The 20196-nt window shown below is 47.3% G+C and overlaps 1 pseudogene; it reads right to left on the reverse strand.

The window, feature by feature from the left end:
* Positions 1-18: 18 nt before the first annotated feature.
* LOC115068486 lies at positions 19-14263 on the reverse strand (annotated as a pseudogene).
* Positions 14264-20196: the final 5933 nt, after the last annotated feature.

Genomic DNA, 20196 nt, shown 5'->3' on the forward strand with positions numbered 1-20196 from the left:
TGCGCTCCGCGCCGCTCCTCATCGCCAGACCTGGGTGCGCGCCGCGGCCTCAGCCCGGAGCATGACCCGCCGCGGGCCGGGCGGGAACCGGAGCGCGAAGGGCCGGCCCGCCGTGCGCCCAGCCTCGGCTCCGGCTCGGCTCTCCTGGGCAAGCGACCCGCCCGTGGACTGCGATCAGTGGGGCGGGGCGGGAGGGGCCGGTGGGGCGGAACTCGGGGTGGAGCCAGGCGCCGGGGCGGGGACAGGAGGGACCGGGCGGGCGGGGCTGCTAGGCACTCGGACGCGCGCACCTCGCGGGTCCGTGGGGAAGAGGGAGAATCTGGTCTCCGCGGGCTGAGATGCTTGCGCCGAGGAGGCCGCATGCACAGAAGCGAGAGAGGACGGTCCTTTGCCGGTTATCTTGGAGGACCCGAAAGGCTGGGGACCGGGATGCTTTGCCTTGCAGGGAGGCGGAGACCCCCTGGGTTCTGAGGAAATGCGGTGACCGGCGCAGAATCGGGGGTGCCCCCAGGCCTTCCCACCTCCTCTGTCTTCCCAGAAAAAGTCGCTTGCGGATTTCTGCCACTCGATCCTGGGAAACCTCAAACTTCAGCAGCTGTTTTGCGCTTTGCACAGAATGGGAAGGCAGGAAGCGGCCGCGCCCACCCTGGCCAGGGTTAAGGTCGGAACCCGTAGGCCGGCGGTGCCAGCCCGAAGCGCTCCGGTTCCGCTGCCACCGGTGGTGCGGGAGCTCGACGTCCCGGTGGGTAGGGGCGGGGCGGGGTCTAGTGCGGAAGCTCCGCCCTGCGCGCACGCCTGGACCTTGGCTGCGTGCGCGCACGTGCACACAGATGCGCGTGCACAGAAGCCTAACTGGGCTGAGTGCACGCATCTTAGACCCGGACCCCTAAGCTAAGGGGTCTACCATCCTCTCCCAATGTAGCCTTCAGGGCACATTCCGGAGCAGAGTCTGCTAGCGCAGGTTCGCGCCCCAGGGCTGGCGGGGAGCACAAATCGTCCTGGGTCCTGGATCCCGCCGAGATCCCACCTGGGCCCTCGCTGCGTATTGGGAACCCTTGGGCGCAGTTGGCTGGTATGCCTGGGCTCCTTTCCAAGGTCAGGTTGCGCTTCCAGCAATGCGCTTAGCTTCCGGTGTCTAAGGCCTCCGCACTGGGGAGTCCTTTTGTGGTTACTCAGTGGCCCGACTTTTGGAAACCTCTGCCTTATTTGTTTGGGCAGAACTAAGACCTGGTCAAAGAAGTCCTTCCCTCCACCACCCGGAAGTCCTGGAGAACCCTTCCTGCTGCCCCGGGTGGAACAGTGAAACCTCTATCTGACTTGTGGTCACGAGGGGGAAGGTCCCTCCCTCCCCACAATTTCTACAGCATCCTTCAGCCCCCACTGACTCCTCCCTCCGTAGCACCTTTGAAATTCATTAACCTCCTAACCTGCTTGGCCAGAAAAATGTGAGTATAGTTGACCTGCATCTTTTCTGGACCATTTAAGTAGCTAGTACTCCACCAGCCATATATCCCCCTTGGCTAAACAGGAGCCCTTTCGGGGAAAGAATGAATGGAGCCACCTGCCGACCACTGACACAAAGCACAAGGGAGGTAGGCATCCACGACTGAGTTAGGCACTCAGTTTAGGGATGAGGGAATGGGGAGGTGTTTTCAATGGAGCATAACTGTAGGTCAAGCTGACCATTTACCGCAGGTCTCCATGCAATCTCAAGGTAAACTCTCCAGCACAGAGATAGTGGGTAAGTCCTGCCAGGAGACTAGGTTCAGCCTTCTCCCTTGGCAGACGGCTATGGTTTCTGTACTCTCTTACCTTTGCCTGTCCCTACAGGCACCCGCTGCACCACCTGATCAGAAGAGGTCCTCAGTTTTCATTACATTATGAGAGGGATGGAGGACCGAGCAATCCACCCTGAACATCAGATCTCCAGGGGCCTTCCCCCAACAGTGGCAGCCCAGCTGTGCCTAACTCTCCCTCCCTGTCCGAAATATCACAAGAGACAGCACGAACAGAAGGAAGAAGAAAGCTTTCATAGACAAACTACCAATGGGTGAAAGGCTAGAGGGATTACTTAGTTTATAAAGTGCCTGCGCACAAGCATGAGGACCTGAGTTTGATCCCCAGCATGCTCATAAAAGCCAGGCATGCAGGAACAGCAGCATGAGCCTGTAATCTCTCTGGGGAGAGAGGGAAGGGGACAGGATGGACAGGAGGATCTCTGGGGTTTGCTATCCAGTCTAGTTGAATGAGTGAGTTCTAGATTCAGTGAAATCTTGTCTCAAAAATCAAAGTGGTGAGTGATTGGGGAGGACAGTGATGTTGACCTCCCTGACTGTCCAGGTGCAACGGTCCATCTTCATTGTCAATATGATTGGTTGAGAGACACCTAAGAGATTAGGAGAGCACACCTCTGTGTGTGTCTGTGGTGATGTTTCCAGAGAGGATTGACATTCAGGACCACAACTGACTACTATAAGATGAGACATTTGACTCTACCACATACCCCTGCCACCATGACACTGTGCCCCAAACTAGCCAGCTGTGTCTGAAGCTATGAGCCCAAATAAGTCTTTCTCTAAGTTGGTTTTTCTTTCCTTTTCATTTCCTTCTTTTTTCTTTTTGAGCTAGAGTGTCGTGTAGCTCAGGAGGGCCTGGAATCTGCTCTGAACCCGAGTCAAGGATAGCCTTGAACTCCTGATCCTCCTGTCTCCATCTCCTAAGTACAGGGATTACAGATGCTACCATCATACCTAGTTTTTCAGTTGATGTCTTCTCAGGTATGCTAACACACTTTATATATGTAAAAGTACTCATGTAATTAAGCCATATTTAGTGATGCACACCCGTAATCTCACTAGCACTCTAGAGGTTGAGGTGGGAGGATTGTTGGTTCAAGGTCAACCTGGTTACATAACAAGAAGACCCTGGACTGATGAGATGCCTCAGTCAATACAGGCTCTTGCCACTGAGCCAGATGATCTGAGTTCAATCCCTGGGATTCACGTGGTGAAAGACAACAAACTCCTGCAGGTTGTACACTGACCTTCACACTGTGGCATGTGCACATATGCACATGTGTATGCACACTCACACATACACAAAATATGTACATAAACATAATTTTAAAAGAGAGAAGAAATAGCAAATCATATAATTAAAAACTCATTTTTAATTTTATGTGTATAAGTGTTCTGCCTGCATGTGTGTAAGGGCATCTGTGTCATGCAATGCCCTCAGAGACCAGAAGAGGGCATCGGACACCCTGGAACTGGAGTTATGGATGGTTGTTAGCTGCCATGTGGGTGCTGGGATTCAAACCCAGGTCCTCTGCAAGAGTAGCCAGTGTTCTTAACTGCTGAGCCATCTATCCAGCCCCAATAATTAAAAACTTCTACACCAAGAAAACTGAAGTTGTGGACAGTGATACTCACAGAAGAACAGTAAATGAACCCTTCCACGAATAATAATTCAAAATGAAGCAGAGGCCAAGCCCTAAGAGCTGAGACTATAACCCTAGAAGAAAGCTTAGGAAGAAAACTCTGATTCGGGGTAGACAAAGGATAATTAGATTGAAACAAAAGGCCTAAGCCATTTTTTAAAAACCCTCATAAATTGATCCTTATTAAAAACTCTGGAGCTCCAGAACGCACCATTAAGGGAATCAAAAGGCACAGATTGGGCCAAGGCAGGGGCCAGGACCAGCAGCAAATCCTATCTGTAGAATACTTGTAGTCAGAGCATAAAAAACTCTCACACCTAATTACAAGAAAATAATTAAATAGCTGATAAAACATTTGAATAGACTGCACCAAAAGAAGTCATACAAACAGCTAAAGTACATAAAAATGTGGCCCATATCACAAATCATCAAACCACAAGATGCCATTAGCCACTCAGGGGACGGCTATAATGAAAAGGACAGACAGCACGAGTTGGTCTGGAGCTCACACTTGCTCACAGGAACATAAAATGGTACAGCCACTTTGGAAAACACTGTCTTAAATGTTAAGCACACTCACCATGAATGTGGAGAAAGGGGAATGCTCATTCGCTGCTGGTGGGATTGCAAACTTGGGCAACCCCTAAAGGAAAACAGTGTGGAGAGCTCTTAAAAAACTGAAAATGAACCCTCCATATGACCCGGTTATACCACACCTCAACAACCCCTCAGTTATCTTGGTAAGTATGCTCAGTAAATTCACTGGTTCCCCAGTAAAACTTTAATCAAACATTGGCTTGACACTCGAACCTTAAAAGAGACTAAGCATTGCTTAGTATCCCCAGGAAAAGAATTCTCACAACAGATGGAAAATTTATCTGTTAATGCTATTATGGCTCATAATTGTTTTTAAAAATGAGAATGTAAAAGATGTTTAAAGGATATGGGAATGGAGATATTTTCCAAAATAGAAAAAATGAGAAAGCCTAAGCAAGTGATGAAGGTCTGTTTAGGTTTGTTATGATATATAAAGGATGAGACAAAAATAATATACACACAATCTTAAAATTTCTAAGGTCATAGTTTAGTCAAGTAAGAAACAAAATATATATCTAATAAAGGTTTATCTGAGAATATTTGGTTTTTTTACCCAAGCTTTATCTACATAGCACATGGTAATTAGAAGTACCAGACTGGTGGAACTAACCTTATTGGATGTGTAACAGCCATACTTTGAGGCCTATACTAATTTGGTTAGAGGGATATAAAGGACAGTTTTGCTCCTTGCCCTCTAGGTTGACTAAGTTTCAGAGGACTATGAGCATCTCTCAAAAAGTCCTGTAACTGTGGTGAGTCACCTGTCCTCTTGATCAAGGAGGACATGGAGACCCCACCAGATGGACTTGAACCAGTGTCCAGTCTACAAAGAGGAGGGTCAACACAGAGGAAACATTTCCTCCATGCTTCCAAGAGAAGCCAGCCATGGTCAAACAAGACCTTTGACTTATCTTCCCGTCTTTTAGATAGACCCACTGAAGGGGTAACCCAATTGCCTCACCCTGCATCCCTGTTCAGCATGGAAGAAGCCAGAGTGGTCTGAGTCCTGATTTCCTATCTTCAATTTGGGTAACCTCTTCAGAGGCTGGTGTGATAATAGGAGGTAGGAATTGGCTAGGCAGTTAGTGTAAAAAGATCCCAAAGACAAGTAGCCAGTTTCTTGGCTAAAAGTCACAATATCCTTGAGCCTCTTAGCAACATACTCCATTCCAAAGGCCAAAAATTTCAAAAGTGTTTGGGAGTTCTTATCTATCCTATCTTCAATTTGGGTAACCTCTTCAGAGGCTGGTGTGATAATAGGAGGTAGGAATTGGCTAGGCAGTTAGTGTAAAAAGATCCCAAAGACAAGTAGCCAGTTTCTTGGCTAAAAGTCACAATATCCTTGAGCCTCTTAGCAACATACTCCATTCCAAAGGCCAAAAATTTCAAAAGTGTTTGGGAGTTCTTATCTAATCCTTAAAAGATTTTAGGGTTACCTCTTCAGAGGGGGGAATGTTAGAGTAGCAAAAAGCCCCATTAAAAAGAATACATGAAGTTATCGAAAAAAGTGATAGGGAGATATGGGAGGAATTGGAGGGTAGGGAGTGGGCATGGATTTGATCAAAACACCTTATATGCTTATATGCCTGTATGAAATTCTCAAATTATTTTTTAAAAAATGTTAAGCATACTCACCATGCAACTCAGAAATTTAGGAATATAAAATATAGCCAACTCAAAGTATGAATGAATATTCATAGCAGCATTATTTCATAATAGCCCAAAGCTATAAGTAGTCCAAATGTCTGTCCCCTGGTGAACAGATGTACAAGGGCTTGTCCACACGGCGAAGGGCAATTGAGCAATGAAGAGAAATGCGTGCTGGCACCTGCTACAGCACAGCTGGACCCCACTGTCACCATACCAAATGAATACAGTCATGTGAAAAAATGGCATACTGGGGGCTGGAGGGACGGCTCAGTGGTTAAGAGCACTGGCTGCTCTTGAAGAGGACCTGGGTTCAGTTCCCAGCACCCACATGGTAGCTAACAACCATCTGTAACTCCAGTTCCAAGAGATCCAATACCCTCTTCTCCACGGACACTGCATGATGTTGGTGCACTTACATACATGCAGGGAACACACTTGTAGACATAAAATAAAAATAAATAAAAATGTTCTCAGGAGTGAATTTATGCAGGGACCTTGCAGTGATCTGAGGGGCATCTGGAAAGTTCCAGGAGCGTCCACGGACTCCATTTAAGTGTTGGAGGAGAGTGAGTCTGGGCCAGGCTCATACAGCAGACTCCATACCGGATGCAGTTGTTTATGTTCCCACACAAATGTAGGGTTGACTGGGAACACAGTGGTGACATCACACAGCAGGGACCAAGCCACCCACAGAAAGGCAAGGTGCAGATGTACCACAACATCAGCGAAGCTTTGTGGAGGGTGGACCAAGCGCAGCATAGGCCAGGCACAGAGGGAAGGAGGCGGGGAGTGCTGGCACACTGCAGAGCTCTGTGGGGATGAGGCTCGATGCCATAGTCACCCCTGAGCTTCAGTGTCAGCCTCACTAATCACCAAGCCTGTTCTGGATAAACACCTCAGTGGCAGAACCCAGTGCTCACCTGCCACTATTTCTGCTTTTTTTTTTTTTTTTTTTTGGTCTTTCTGAGACAGGGTCTCCCTGTAGCCCCAGTGGCCTGGAACTCACTATGTAGACCAGGCTGGCCTTGAACTCAGAGATCTGCCACCTCCTGAGTGCTGGGACTAAAGACATACACCACCATGTCCAGCTCCCATTTCTGCTTTTAAAAGATCTGCCTGCCTCTGCCTCCTGAGTGCGGAGATTAAAGGCGTGCACCACCACGCCCGGCCATCAGTCTTTTTTTATAAATATAAACATATAAATACATATATATAATTTGAGTTTTTGGAAAAGGCAGCTGTGGTCAAGCATCCAAGTTTACTATGTACAGAAATTAATAGCCATGTTGGTCTAGAAAACTTTTTTTTTTTTTTTTTTTGGCTTTTTGAGACAAGATCTCCCTGTAGCCCCAACTGGCCTGGAACTCAATATGTAGACCATGCTCACCTCAAACTTACAGAGATCCTCCTGCCTCTGCCTCTCAAGTGCTGGGATTAAAGGCATTCGCCACCATGCCTGGCTCTAGAATACTTTTTAATAACTGTATTAATTCAACTGTGAACCTAAAAATTTTATAGCCACTTTTGAAAGAGGTGTATGTTTGCTCTGGAAATTGTTATTGAGTACATTAAAGCTGTAATGAAATGCTTCTAATAAAAAAATATATTTTATTTGTCATTTTTATTTTCTGTGTATAAATGTACTCCCTTCTGTATGTAAGTACACCTGTGTTATGCAGTGCCCTCAGAGGTCAGAAGAAAGCATCAGATCCCCTGGAACTGGAGTTACAGATGGTTGTTAGCTAGCCTTGGGGGTGCTGGGAATTGAACCTGGATCCTCTCCAAGAGTAGCCAGTGCTCTTAACCACTGAACCATCTCTCCAGATCCCCCTTTCTTTTTTCAGACAGAATCTTGAACTCTCTGTAACCTCAAACACTCTCCGTAGCAGAAAATGACCTTGAGCTCTAGATCCTTCTGACTCCAACTCCCAGGTGCTGGATTAGGATTACCGGTGTGCACCATGTTTGATTTATGCAGTGCTGGGGATTGAACCCAGAGCTTCATGCATGCTAGGTAAGCTGTCTACTAACTGAGCTACACTGCTGGCCCTGGGGTTCGGTTTTGAATGGGAGGACATGGCATGATTCCTCATCATGAGGAAGCCTATAGGACATTGTACTCAAAAATGTTTGAAGGCAGTTGGTGAGGGGCCAGCTCAGCTGTCCAGGAAGCTTGGCCCTGCCTCCAGCAGCATCCACTTGGACCCTAGGTGAGCCAGCTCCTGAGCTTGTGCCTGGGCCTCGTCGCCATGGGACCCTGTCACTCTGAATCTGAACTTCCTGCCTATAGCTAGTGAACTGAAACAAAAGAGTAATGAAAACACACAGGAAGCCTGGTGCGGAGGACGCCCTGACATCCACCCTCAGTTCATCCAGGGAAGCCCTAGACAGAGCTAAGTGAGCCCGAGGTGGGAGGACACCCCCTTATCTAGAGAACAGGTTGTTAGTTTCTGTAATCAAACCCACATAGACAAGATATTACATGTGTAATACAGTGTGTCACCCTTTACAAATGCAAAAATAATTAAGTTTAAGGTCTCTAGGGGCTGGAGAGATGGCTTGGTGGTTGAGAGCACTGGCTGCTCTCACAGAGGACCAGGGTTTGATTCCCAGCACCCACATGGCAGCTAACAACTGTCAGTAACTCCAGATCCAGGGGATCTGATGCCCTCCTTTGACTTCTGCGGGCATTGCACAACATGGGTGCACTTACATATATGCAGAAAATACACTTAGACACAGAAAGTAAAAACTAATAAGTAAAATATTTTGTGAAAGAGAGGGGGAAAGTGAAAATCTTGTTTCAAACTCACTTGTCATGGCTTTAGTTTGGCATGTGATCTTCCCCAGAGAGAATATCAGGTTGGTCAGGTGGGTACAATGACTGCTGGCTTAATGGCTACAGAAAGATCCCTAAGGAGACATCACTTCTTCATTTTAAAATCTCCATGTGGCCTGTGTATGAAAGTGGAGCAGGAAGACCACCAACCAGACAACTCCATGGGGTGCAGGGGAGCAGCAGTTTATTGGAGAGGAGACAGACCACTGGGCTGCCTCTCAGGGAGCAGGGAAATGGCAGCAAGCAGGGGGAGTCAGACACCATCTATAGGTAGGTAGGTGGTTGGGTAACTTTCCATGCCTAACAGCCTGTAAGATGGTTCAGTGGGAAAAAGCACTTGTCATCCATGGCCAGTGACTTGAGTTCAATTCCCAGATCCCACAGTGAAAGAACTGACTCCCCAAAGTCATCCTCTGACTTTCACATGTGCTGTGGCATGTGCATGCTTGCTTTCTTGCACACACACACACACACACACACACACACACACACACACCACACACCACAATAATAATATTTTGAAAACAAGATCTTCATATGGTGAGAGAACTGTACTTTGTGGTGCTCTGTTGAGCCAAGTGAGGAAAGGCAGGTGCCTGAGAGCTGAGCAGACCCCAGAGGCTCAGAGGCAAATCTGCTGCCTCCTCTGCTCACTTCCACAGGATGTTGCAAAGATTCTGTTACGTATAAAATCAGAGTCACAACTCTAGTTTCCCAGCATTGAGGAGATGATGATGTGGTTCTCCCAAGAGCACCTAGCACCACTTTAAATTAAAGTGGAAAATCTACCCAGTGGCTTGCCAAGGATGAAGATCCCACAGAGAAGAGAGATTTGGAGGAAGCCATTCTCCTCTGACCCATCTCCTTGCTTGTGAGGCAATTCTTCCAAAATCTCTAGAAAAGGGCCAAGCCAGTTCCTCTGGTTATCAGGATTTAGCAGTCCCTGACCCTCTTTTCAAAATAGGTTTAGCATCTCATCTGCTTTTGACACTATGGAAAAAGAGCACTTTTGCAGCACAAATCAGCCTTTGGGGGGTACTGAGGAAGTACTGAGGGTATTCCCCACTGAGGGACGCCACCTGCCTTTACTGGGGACTTCCTAGCAGAGGCTGCCTGGAGATGGGTGTGTTTGCCACTGACACATTGTAGCCTTCCCCAGACCTTGGTAACCCCAGGTCAAGGCTGGAGCCCACAATGACTAGTCATCCCTAACAGACCCAGCCCAGCATCCCATCCAGAGTAGTGGGGCTCTGCTCAGAGCCTACCCAGATGGAGGCACCTGTGAAGAATGGAGGCACGGCTTCGGCAGTACGACCTGGCCTGCTGGCCTGGCCTCAGATGCTCCACAGGTGTCTATCAGGGTCAGGGGTCTGGGGGCATCATTATTCTTTTTAAATTAAAAAAATATTCTATGTGTGTGTTTTGCCTGCACATATGTAAGTGCGCCAGTGTGTGCAATTCCCATAGAGGAAAGAAGTGTTGGATCACCTAGAACTGGACTTAACAGATGGTTGTTAGGTGCCATATGGGTCCTGGGAACCGATCCCAGCTCCTCTGTAAGAGCCATTTCTCCAGTCCCAGATATCATTATTCTTGATTGAGTTCTAATACTGTAGGCAGAACGAGTCCCTGGGCTCAGCGTGTTGGATTATGTAAACCTGACAGCGAGCTGAGCACCAGCTCATGCACACCTCATTGCTTCTTTTTTTTTAATTTATTATGTGTATGCGTGTATTGCCTGCATGCATGTAAGTGTATCCATGTCGTGCAATGCTCACGGAGGTCAAAAGAGAGCGTTGGATCCCCTGGAACTGGTGTTACCAATGGATGTTAGCTGCCGTGTGTGTGTGTGTGTGTGTGTGTGTGTGTGTGTGTGTGCTGGGAATCAAACCCGGTCCTTTGCAAGAGCAACCAATCCAGTGCTCTTAACCACTGAGCCATCTCTCCAGCCCCCTCTGACTACTTCTTGATTGTGGATGCAATGTGACCAGCTCCTTCAAGCTCCTGTCCCCACCATGATGAACCAAAACTGGAAGCCAAGATAAACTTTTAAGTTGCTTTGATGAAATATTTTTATCAGAATATTTTATCAGGCCAGCTGTGAAGACCCTGACCTGGATCAGGTCCCCTGCTGATTGGGGGGGGGCGGGGCAAGAGGTGTGGCGATCCCGGAAGTCAGGTAGAAGCAAGCACTAGGCGAGGTGCTGCAGGCTCGGTTAATGCAGGAGGGGGCACGCCTTCTATTTCCCTTTTCTCCGCCCCCAAGTCCCTTTAGTCAGCATATCGTTTTCTGATTGGTCCGCGCCACGCAGTCTGATCAGGTACTGAGGCCTGGGCTCCTTTTGGCGGGCTATTTGCAGACCAAGAAGTGAAGTGAATTCTCGCTGAATCCCAGGGCTCTGGGTCCGCGCCGTCTTTGGAGACCTCCTGCTACAGAAAATAAACTAAGACACTGGCTAAATCCTAACTTTTCTGTTGTTACAGAGGGCATCTACAACTGGAAATGTGACAAACGAGGAGCTAGAATGTAACGACACACGGCAGGTGGCCCCCACCGAGCAGGCCACGGCCCTGTTCCCAGTCAGTTGGAGAGGATCCTTTTGCTTGAATTGGACTCCTGGGTGGGCAAGGAGGAGCTCTCCCTGGCAGACCGGAGCAGGAGCAAGTGGCGCCCTCTAGTGTTACAGCTCAGCAGCAGGCCTTGGGTAGCTAAATCCTTACCTGTCAGGTGGTAACAGCCCTGGTGGTTCCTCAGTCCTTAACAGTGGCCAGTGTTACAGCTTTGGGACCTGTGGCCTTAAAGTCCTGACAGCTTTCTGGAACTCTCTGGAACTCTCTTAGTGGCCAGGGCCTGTAGTTCCTCTTCTGCTCTTTATAGCCTTCTATCATCTCCCGTTCCTCTCCATTTCTGGCATCCTCTGGTCCCTGCCCTCTCCACCTGCTCATCGGTGCCTTACTGCTATTGTGATTGTCACAGTCGCCCCTACTTGAGGCTGTTCCTGTTCCTCAGGCAGCCACTGCTGCCCTGTAGCTGGTGCCTCCTCTGCCACTGTTGCCAGGGCTCGGCCTCTTTTGTAGCTGTCTGTGCAGGCAGCCACTCTGCCCCCTTTGCAGCTCAGCCTGTCAGCCTCTCAGCGCAGCCTCTTCTTAGCTGTCAGGCACCTGGCTGCTCAGCTCTGCCCTCACTGCTGCTCCGCTCTGCCCTCACTGCTGCTCCGGCCGCTCTGCTGGTGTCTTCTGTGTGCTACCTGCTCTGCACACCACTGAAAATAGGCAAGGAAAGCATACCCCAAAGAAACCCTTTATTGTCCCAATGTTGAGACCTCCAGGGAGGTCACCCAGGAGGAGATCTCCCACTAAGAGAGCCTGAGTGGCACACACAGCCAGAAGGGGTGTTTGACCAATCACAGCACACCTAACACGCAAAAGAAGATTTCAGTTTGCACCAATGTCAGCATTGGCTTAAAATTTAACAATTTATTTCTATCTGAATACACATTAGAACAATAGAGGGGGATTTAAATAGCCAAAGTAAGTGCAAAAATTTTTTTATTAAGCTGTGACTTCAGCTCTTACATTGATTTGGGTTTTTTAATTTATGGGGCTGGAGAGATGTTCGGTTCCGAGCACCTACATGGTGGCAAACAGCCAACCATAACTCCAGCTCCAGGTGATCTGACACCATCTTCTGACAGCTGTGGGCATTGCACAACATGGGTACCCTTATATACATGCAGGCAATATACTCATAAAAATTTTAAAGTACTTTAAAAATAAAATAAATTTTATTTATTTTTGTGTACACACACATGCACCTCATACGTGCTGGTACCTGCAGAGAGTAGAAGACAGTGTAAAATCTCCTGGAGCTGGAGTTCAAGTGGTTTTGAGTCTCCTGATGTGGATGCTCAGACCTGAACTCAGGTCCTCTGGAAGAGCAGGAAGTGTTCTGATTTGGGTTTTCTTTAAAAATCAGTTTTGGGGGCTGGAGCCATGGCTCAGCAGTTAAGAATACTGACTGTCCTTGCAGAAGACCCAGGTTCAATTCCCAGCACCCACATGGCAGCTAACAACTGTCCGTAACTCCAGTTCTAGGGGATCTGACAGCCTCTTCTGTCCTCCGAGGGCACTGCAAAACATGGGTGCACTACCACACATGCAGGCATTACACTCATACACATAAAAAAGAGAGAGAGTAAATAAAAATCAGCCGGGCGTGGTAGCACACGCCTGTAGTCCCAGCACTTGGGAGGCAGAGGCAGGTGGATCTCTGTGAGTTCAAGGCCAGCCTGGTCTACATAGTGAGTTCCAGGACAGCTCGGGCTACAGGGAGACCATGCCTCAAAAAGACCAAAAAAAAAAAAAAATCAGTTTTGAATATATTTTCAAAAGTGAATATGAATATGTAAAATTATTAGAAAATAGGGTCATAATTAGCGGTGTGTTATCCAACTTGTCTTTATCTGTTGTCTTCTGTGGTGGGTAAAGTTTGACTCATGACTAGCATTGCTGAAAGATCAACGGAACAGGTTTACAATAAAAGCACGGTTTAACAAATACTTTCTGGCAGGCTATGGTGGCACACACCTTTAATCCCAACACTTGGGAGGCAGAGGAAGGTGGATCTCTGTGAGTATGAGGCCAGTCTGGTCTACATAGACTTCCAAGTTAGCCAGGGCAACATAGTAAAATTGTGTCAGAAAGAAGGAAGGAAAGAAAGAAAGAGAGAGAGGGAGAGAGGGGGGAGAGAGTGAGAGAGAGAGAGAGAGAGAGAGAGAGAGAGAGAGAAAGAGAGAGAGAGAGAGGAGAGAGAGAGAGAAAAGAATGGGGCTGGAGAGATGACTCAGCAGTTAAAAGCACTGGCTCTGGTTTGGTTCCCAGAACCCACATGGTGACTCACATAACTCCAGTTCCAGGGGATCCGATGCCCTCTTCTGGCCTCTGTGGGTATTACATGCACAGGTGCACTTGCAAGTAAACACTCATACACATAAAGTAAAAATAAATAAATAAATAAAAAACCTTTCTTGTTGAGAGCTGACTATTCAGGGCCCCACTCTGGTTTTAGGACCTCAGCAGTGGCACTTTCTGACTTCCGAACACAAACCATGAATGTACTTCCTGAGAGCAAACAGTCTGAGTTGAAAGAGGTGCCACCAGGGTTTTCTCCCCCTCTACGTATGATGAGCTTCATAAGGAATCTGTTCCCAGCATATTTACTTCTGGACCATAAGTGCGCATGCGTTACCATCTGCTTTACAGCTTCTTTGATAAACAGTATAGCAAACTGAGAGTGCAGAAATGAGCAACATTCAAAAGAAACAGAAAACTTCAAGGTTTAAGTTCCTGGGCAGCTGTAAAGACTGGGCTAAAATACCAAATAGTCTCCATATAATTGAAAAGTCTCCTACTGGTACAGGACGCCTTTACCAAACCTAGTTTTACCAAGGTTACTACTAATGTGTATCGCTCCAAAACAGGTAGCAACCCCGTTTCTAATCAGATTTTATAATATCCAGATCTCTTTGCACTAGACGTCTCATTTTTAACATCAGGGGATGATATAATACATTCCCTTCTGGATATGCATCATGCACGCCCTGCACTGAACGTCCCATAATTCTTCCCTCTGAATATTCTTTTCTTTTGCTTCTTAGTAGTGCAGTGATTTTGAAGAAAATTCTTGCATGGATCTTTTTAGGCAAAATGGAGGCACACAGTGGAAGAGTTCTGGTCATTTGTATACTACAGAAAACTGTGTCTGATAGTGCACCCAGACCCTGCACGAGGGTTCCATCCATGCCCTCAACTTTGGATAGCATCTCAAGGCCACCCTTGTTGGTACCCCTGACAGTGCCAGCTTCCATGACCATCTCCCTGAAGTTCACCACCCCTCCAGCAGTCATATCAGTCCTTCTGCTTCAACACCAGGGGGCAGTGTTCTCCCCTGGCCTAAGTGACTGTGGCTGCAGGCTGTTTCGAACAGATTAGAACAACCCTGACTGGAGCTGCCCATCAAGTCCTTGTTACATAGTTGTCTTAGGCCATCCATGGAGTGTTCAAAACAGCTGTGCTGGCGTAAGGCTAGTTTGGCTGGTGGTTTGACTGACAGTTCTTTGGCTCCAGGCAGCTGGGGCAGCAAAGGAGAGTCTAACAGCTGCTAATTAGGGAGTCAAATCACCCAAATTCCCCTGGCCTTTGCTGATTAACAGGAAGATGAACATCAGAAGGGGTACAAAAAGAACTCCAAGTATTTGTCACAAGTCCTAATTGTGATTTTAAGTGTTTCAACAGTGCTTAGCATCTGCCCAGTTCCCTAAGGAGAGGTGGACTCCCCCTTATCTGTCTCACTCTGACCCCATCATGAGCCCCACACACACCACGTTCTGCCTCTCCCTGGTTTGGGCTGAGTGGTTCCCTCACAGTCAGCTCTGGCTGCTTACAGTGAGTTCCACAAGTGGTAAAAATCCTATCTATTCCTCATGCTGTTTGTGGAGATTGAGGAAAGGTGCAGGTGTGGCAGGAGGGGCTCCTCTTGAGGCCTCTCTCCCTGGCTTGGAGATGGCATCTCTGTGTCCTCAAGAGGCTGTGCCTCTGTGTCAGTGCCCTTTTTATGAGGATACTAGTCACACTGGACTAGGATCCACTCATGGGACCTCATTTTATTTTGATGACTGTTGCTGTGATAAAACACCATGACCAAGGCAATTTATAGACGGAAGAGTTTATTTGTGCTTATGGTTCTAGAGGGGTCAAAGTCCATCATGGCAACAAGCCACAGGTATGGTGGGAGCAGGAAGCTGAGAACTCACATTTCCAGCAGCAAACACGAAGCAGAGAGCAAACTAGGCACAATGGAAGTGGGGGGAGGCTGTGAACTCTCAAAGCCCACCCCCGGGACATGTCCTCCAGCAAGGCTACACCTCCTAAAGATTCCATGACCCCCCAAACAGCCCCACCAACTGGGGACCAAGAGCTCAAATATTTGAGCCTATGGGGACATTCCTCATTCAGCTCACCACAATGACCTAATGGGCATTTCCAAATATTGACACTCTGAAGAACTGGGGTCAAGACTTCAATGTGTAGACAGATTCCACCCTTGATGGAGCTCCAGCCAGGGGACTCTCGGCCAGTAACACATTTTCTAATAGCTTAAGCCTTAACTCTAAGATGAACCTCATAGTACCTTCCTGGGAGCCATCAAGTCTGCCAACGGGATTTCTTGTTTGTCCAACCACACCTGCAGGCTGGTTCCTGTCTCCCCAACTCTGTGGGAGGCAGGAGCTCTGCTTCTGTAAGGCCAACTGAACAAACCCTGACCAGCCTCACATGAACTAGCCCTTTCCTGCTTTCTTGTATGTTTCCCTGAACCCACTGAGCCCAGCTTCGCCTTCCCTGATCCCTCATTCTTCCTTTATGGGGCCCAGGGACCAAGCAAAGTCCTGGATGGGTGCAGTTCCCCACGGCTTTTTACCCTACTGTGGTTGTTACTGTAGATTAAGCCTGTTCTGAGCCTTCATGGGTCTGCTCCTACTGATCTTTGACAGTTGAGCTTACAGTTAACCTACAACCCCATCCTGCACCCCACAAACCCGTGTCCTGCCCCCCTCTCCTCGGCCTTGGACTATATAGGACATTATTGTTCACTCCTGCCATCTGTCATTTACTTTTGTTTGGCTTTAACCATCAAGAGGGTGAGCCATACTGAGGCCTCAGTTAAACAGTGTCTCTAAGGTCCTTCTCACAGCCGTCACTCACTCAATACAAGGGATGAGAGCCTCCGTTGACTCACGACATTTACTTACTTGTGTTTTCTTCTGTCTTTTCAGTTCTTTGCTTAAACATGTGAAGCTGCTGTGGCCACACTGGCACATGTGCGCCAGGGCAGGCCTCCATCGGCTGCTTTAGAGAAGAGTCCAAGGCCTGTCATGTGACCACCTCACATAGAGCTCAGCTATGCACAGGACTATTCGGGTGCTCCCCCAAGGTGCCCACACTGCCAGCAGGAGGACCCTGGGCTTACCAACACGTGGGTTTTACCAGGTTTCTGGTTTTGCCAATCAAGTGGGTATGTGATGCAACATCTGATTTGGGGGGTTGGAACGATGGCTCGGCAGTTAAGAGCACTGGCTGCTCTTACACAGGACCTGGGTTTGAATCCCAGTGCCCACGTGTTTGCTAACAATTATCTGTTCTGCGGGATCAGATGCCTTTTTCTGACCTCTGCAGGCACTGCACAACATGAGTGCACTTACATGCAGGCAATACACTCATACACGTAAAATAAAAATAAATATTAACAAACATTTCATTTTGGATTAAACTGTATTTTCCTAGCAGTTGGGAAAGTGGAGTATCTTTTATTTATTTCTATCGGTCTGTCTATCTATCTGTCCATCTATCATCTATCTATCATCTATCAATCATCATCTATCTATCATCTATCAATCATCATCTATCTATCATCTATCAATCATCATCTATCTATCATCTATCAATCATCTATCAATCTATCATCTATCAATCATCTATCAATCTATCATCTCTCTATCATCTATCAATCATCTATCTATCATCTATCAATCATCTATCAATCATCTATCATCTACCAATTATCTATCAATCTATCATCTATCTATCATCTATCAATCATCTGCCATCTATCTATCATCTATCAATCAATCACCTATCAATCATCTATCATCTATCATCTATCTATCAATCATCTATTATCTATCAGTCATCTATCATCTATCAATCATCTGTATCTATCTATACACATATGTTTCTGTGTGTTTATATTTGTCATTTGTTTTTCCTTATCATGTTTTGGTTCATATCCTTTTACCATTAACCTAAATGAATTTATTATCTTCATCTTTTTCTTACTGCATTACGGAAGCTCTTCTCTATTATATATTCTGAGTACCAGGGTGGGGAGATGGTTCCATCTATCAATCATCTGTATCTATCTATACACATATGTTTCTGTGTGTTTATATTTGTCATTTGTTTTTCCTTATCATGTTTTGGTTCATATCCTTTTACCATTAACCTAAATGAATTTATTATCTTCATCTTTTTCTTACTGCATTACGGAAGCTCTTCTCTATTATATATTCTGAGTACCAGGGTGGGGAGATGGTTCAGTCAGTAAGGCACTTGCCTCACAAACATGAGGACCTGAGTTTGGATCTCCAGAACCCACAAAAAACCTGGGTACAGTGGCGTGTGCTTGTAATCTCAGCAGTAGCGAAATGGGAGGAGGAGACAAGTGGTCCCCGGAGATCTCTGGACAGCTAGCCTAGCCTACCAGCCAACATTCCAGGCCAATGAAGGGCCCTATGTCAAAGAAGAGGTAGAAGACATCTGAGAGACAACACTGAGGTTCTCTCTCTCTCTCTCTCTCTCTCTCTCATGCACGCACACACCCATGTACCTTCAAACACACATGCGCACATACACACACAAAGAAAAAGGAAAAATTAGAAGTGAACAATGAGGCCATTTGAAAAACTCAACAGTTGAAGCAAATTTCACCTTCATGGAAATATTTAGTGAGCTGTCCATGGGAAAGGGAGAGGGGCAATGCTCTGGAAGGCATTTCTGAGCCACCGGGAACAGTGACTCCCACCAACGGGAGTCAAGGTCAGGGTGTAGACCTGTGATGAAATGACCAAGGAGGCTGGGAAGGGCCAGAGAGGAGCATTTGGAGACACAGGAGTGGGTTTCAGAGCAAAGGTGGCAATGGGGAACACATAGTCCTTCACTCAAATGGCAGCAGGGCTGGCAGCAGCCTTCCCCACCACAGCCAGCAAGTAATGTCTTGAAAATTCTCAAAGAAAATAGCTGTCAACAAGGAACTCTGCACCAGCGAAACAGTCATTCAAGAATTAGATAAAAATAAAGAGCGTACATTCATGAGCTTAAGGAGGATAGCCCAGAAACACTTGCCAAGAGAATTATTCAAGAGAGGCGTTTCAGCCAGATAATGAGTGGGAAAAATGGCAAGTTAAGTTCCTATATATAATTAACCATTGAATAGAAAAACTAATTTGATGTTTTTTTTTAAGTAAAATCAAAACTTGAAGCAACAATCGAAGAGGAAACAGCCTCAGATGGTCAGATGTCGCTGAGAACTTGTTTCCCCTCAGAGCTGCTCTTCTCTGTCTCCTCACATTGGCCCCGGAAGCCGACCTTTCTTGGTTCCCCTGTGCTGGTCCTAGTTCTAGCCCAATAATGTCATTTGTGGAGACACCACACCTTCCCTACACTGTAGGATGTACAGTTGTAGGACAACTGTAGGATGTCTCAGCTACAGCACCTTTCCTCTGTTATTACTGGAATCTGACAACAGGCGATTCCAAGGTCAGGAGAGTTATCCCAAAGTCCTGAGATCTAGTCAAGATCTTCCAGCACTCGCCTGCTGAACCTGAGTGACTCACCTGACTCTCCCCTACCTATTGGAAGGTCCATAGCAACCACGCTGTTCCCATTACTTCTTTATAAAACACTAGAGCATGCCTTTTGCGTGTGTGTGTGCATGTGTGCCTGCACATATGAAGTGGGTACATGTGCACATGTGGAGACTGAAAGTCCGCCTCGGTATCATTCCATCTTCCTTTTTTTTGTTTTGTTTTTTGTTTTGAGAGAGTCTCCCTGTAGTCCCAGCTGACCTGGAACTAAGTACAACACTAGGTTTGGACTTAATCTCAGACATCAGCCCCAGGGACTACAGGCATACAGTGCTGAGCCTTTCACATGGGTTCTGGGGGTTCAACTCAGGTCTCTGGGCTCGTCAGGCAAGTATTTCATTAACTGAACCATCGTCCCAGCCCAAACAGGCCCCTCTGGTTGCAGGAATGCCCTCTCTGCTTCCTAAAGTTCCCATCAGCACCTCTTGGCCACCTTTTCCAACCTGCAACCAAACAGAACATTCAGGAAATGCAATTGAGGGCATCTCTGCAGGTGGATGGGACCTGAGAGGGCTGATCAGAGCTTACCTAGTCACCTACATGAGACTGGGCCCCCAGGGCTCTTGAGTTTTCTTAACTTTAAATCTTGCTTGTTTGGGACATTTTATTACAACTCGCTGTTCATCTCACCTCTGGTTCTAAGTAATTTCCTAGTACACCAATTGAAAAAATTATTAGTGTGTGTAATGAGTATGTATGCTTGGACCACGGTGCACCAGTGGAGGCCGGAGGACGACTTTGTGGCGTTGGCTCCCTCCTTCCACCTACCTGGGGTCTAAGACTGAACTCGGTGAGTTTACCTGCTGAGCCATCTTGCTGTCCCAAGCAAACTTTGTTTTCTCTCTTACTCGATATTTCAGCTCTGGAATTCCAGTTTGGTTCCTTTTTACGGCTTCAGTGCGGCCCTGCTTTCCCGCCTCAGATACGTTCGGCGAATTCACCTAAGTGTGCCTGCTAGCTAACCTTCCTACCTGGACCTTCCCAGGCCAGTTCACTTCCTGTGGCTTCCCTTGGATTTGCTCACGTGTCGTGCGGCCCTGTGCCTTACACATTACACACAAAAACCGCGGAGCTCAAGTTCTCCAGTGGCCGAGTGACAGGACTTGGCAATCCGACAGTCTCTACCCTCCGGCATGTGCAGCCAAGCTTCTGTCCCTTCTAGGGTTTGCTCTTAAGACAGCTCACCGAGTTCT

This window comes from Nannospalax galili, unplaced genomic scaffold, assembly GCF_000622305.1.
Source record: "Nannospalax galili isolate Female #2095 unplaced genomic scaffold, S.galili_v1.0 scaffold49, whole genome shotgun sequence".
NCBI lineage: Eukaryota > Metazoa > Chordata > Mammalia > Rodentia > Spalacidae > Nannospalax > Nannospalax galili.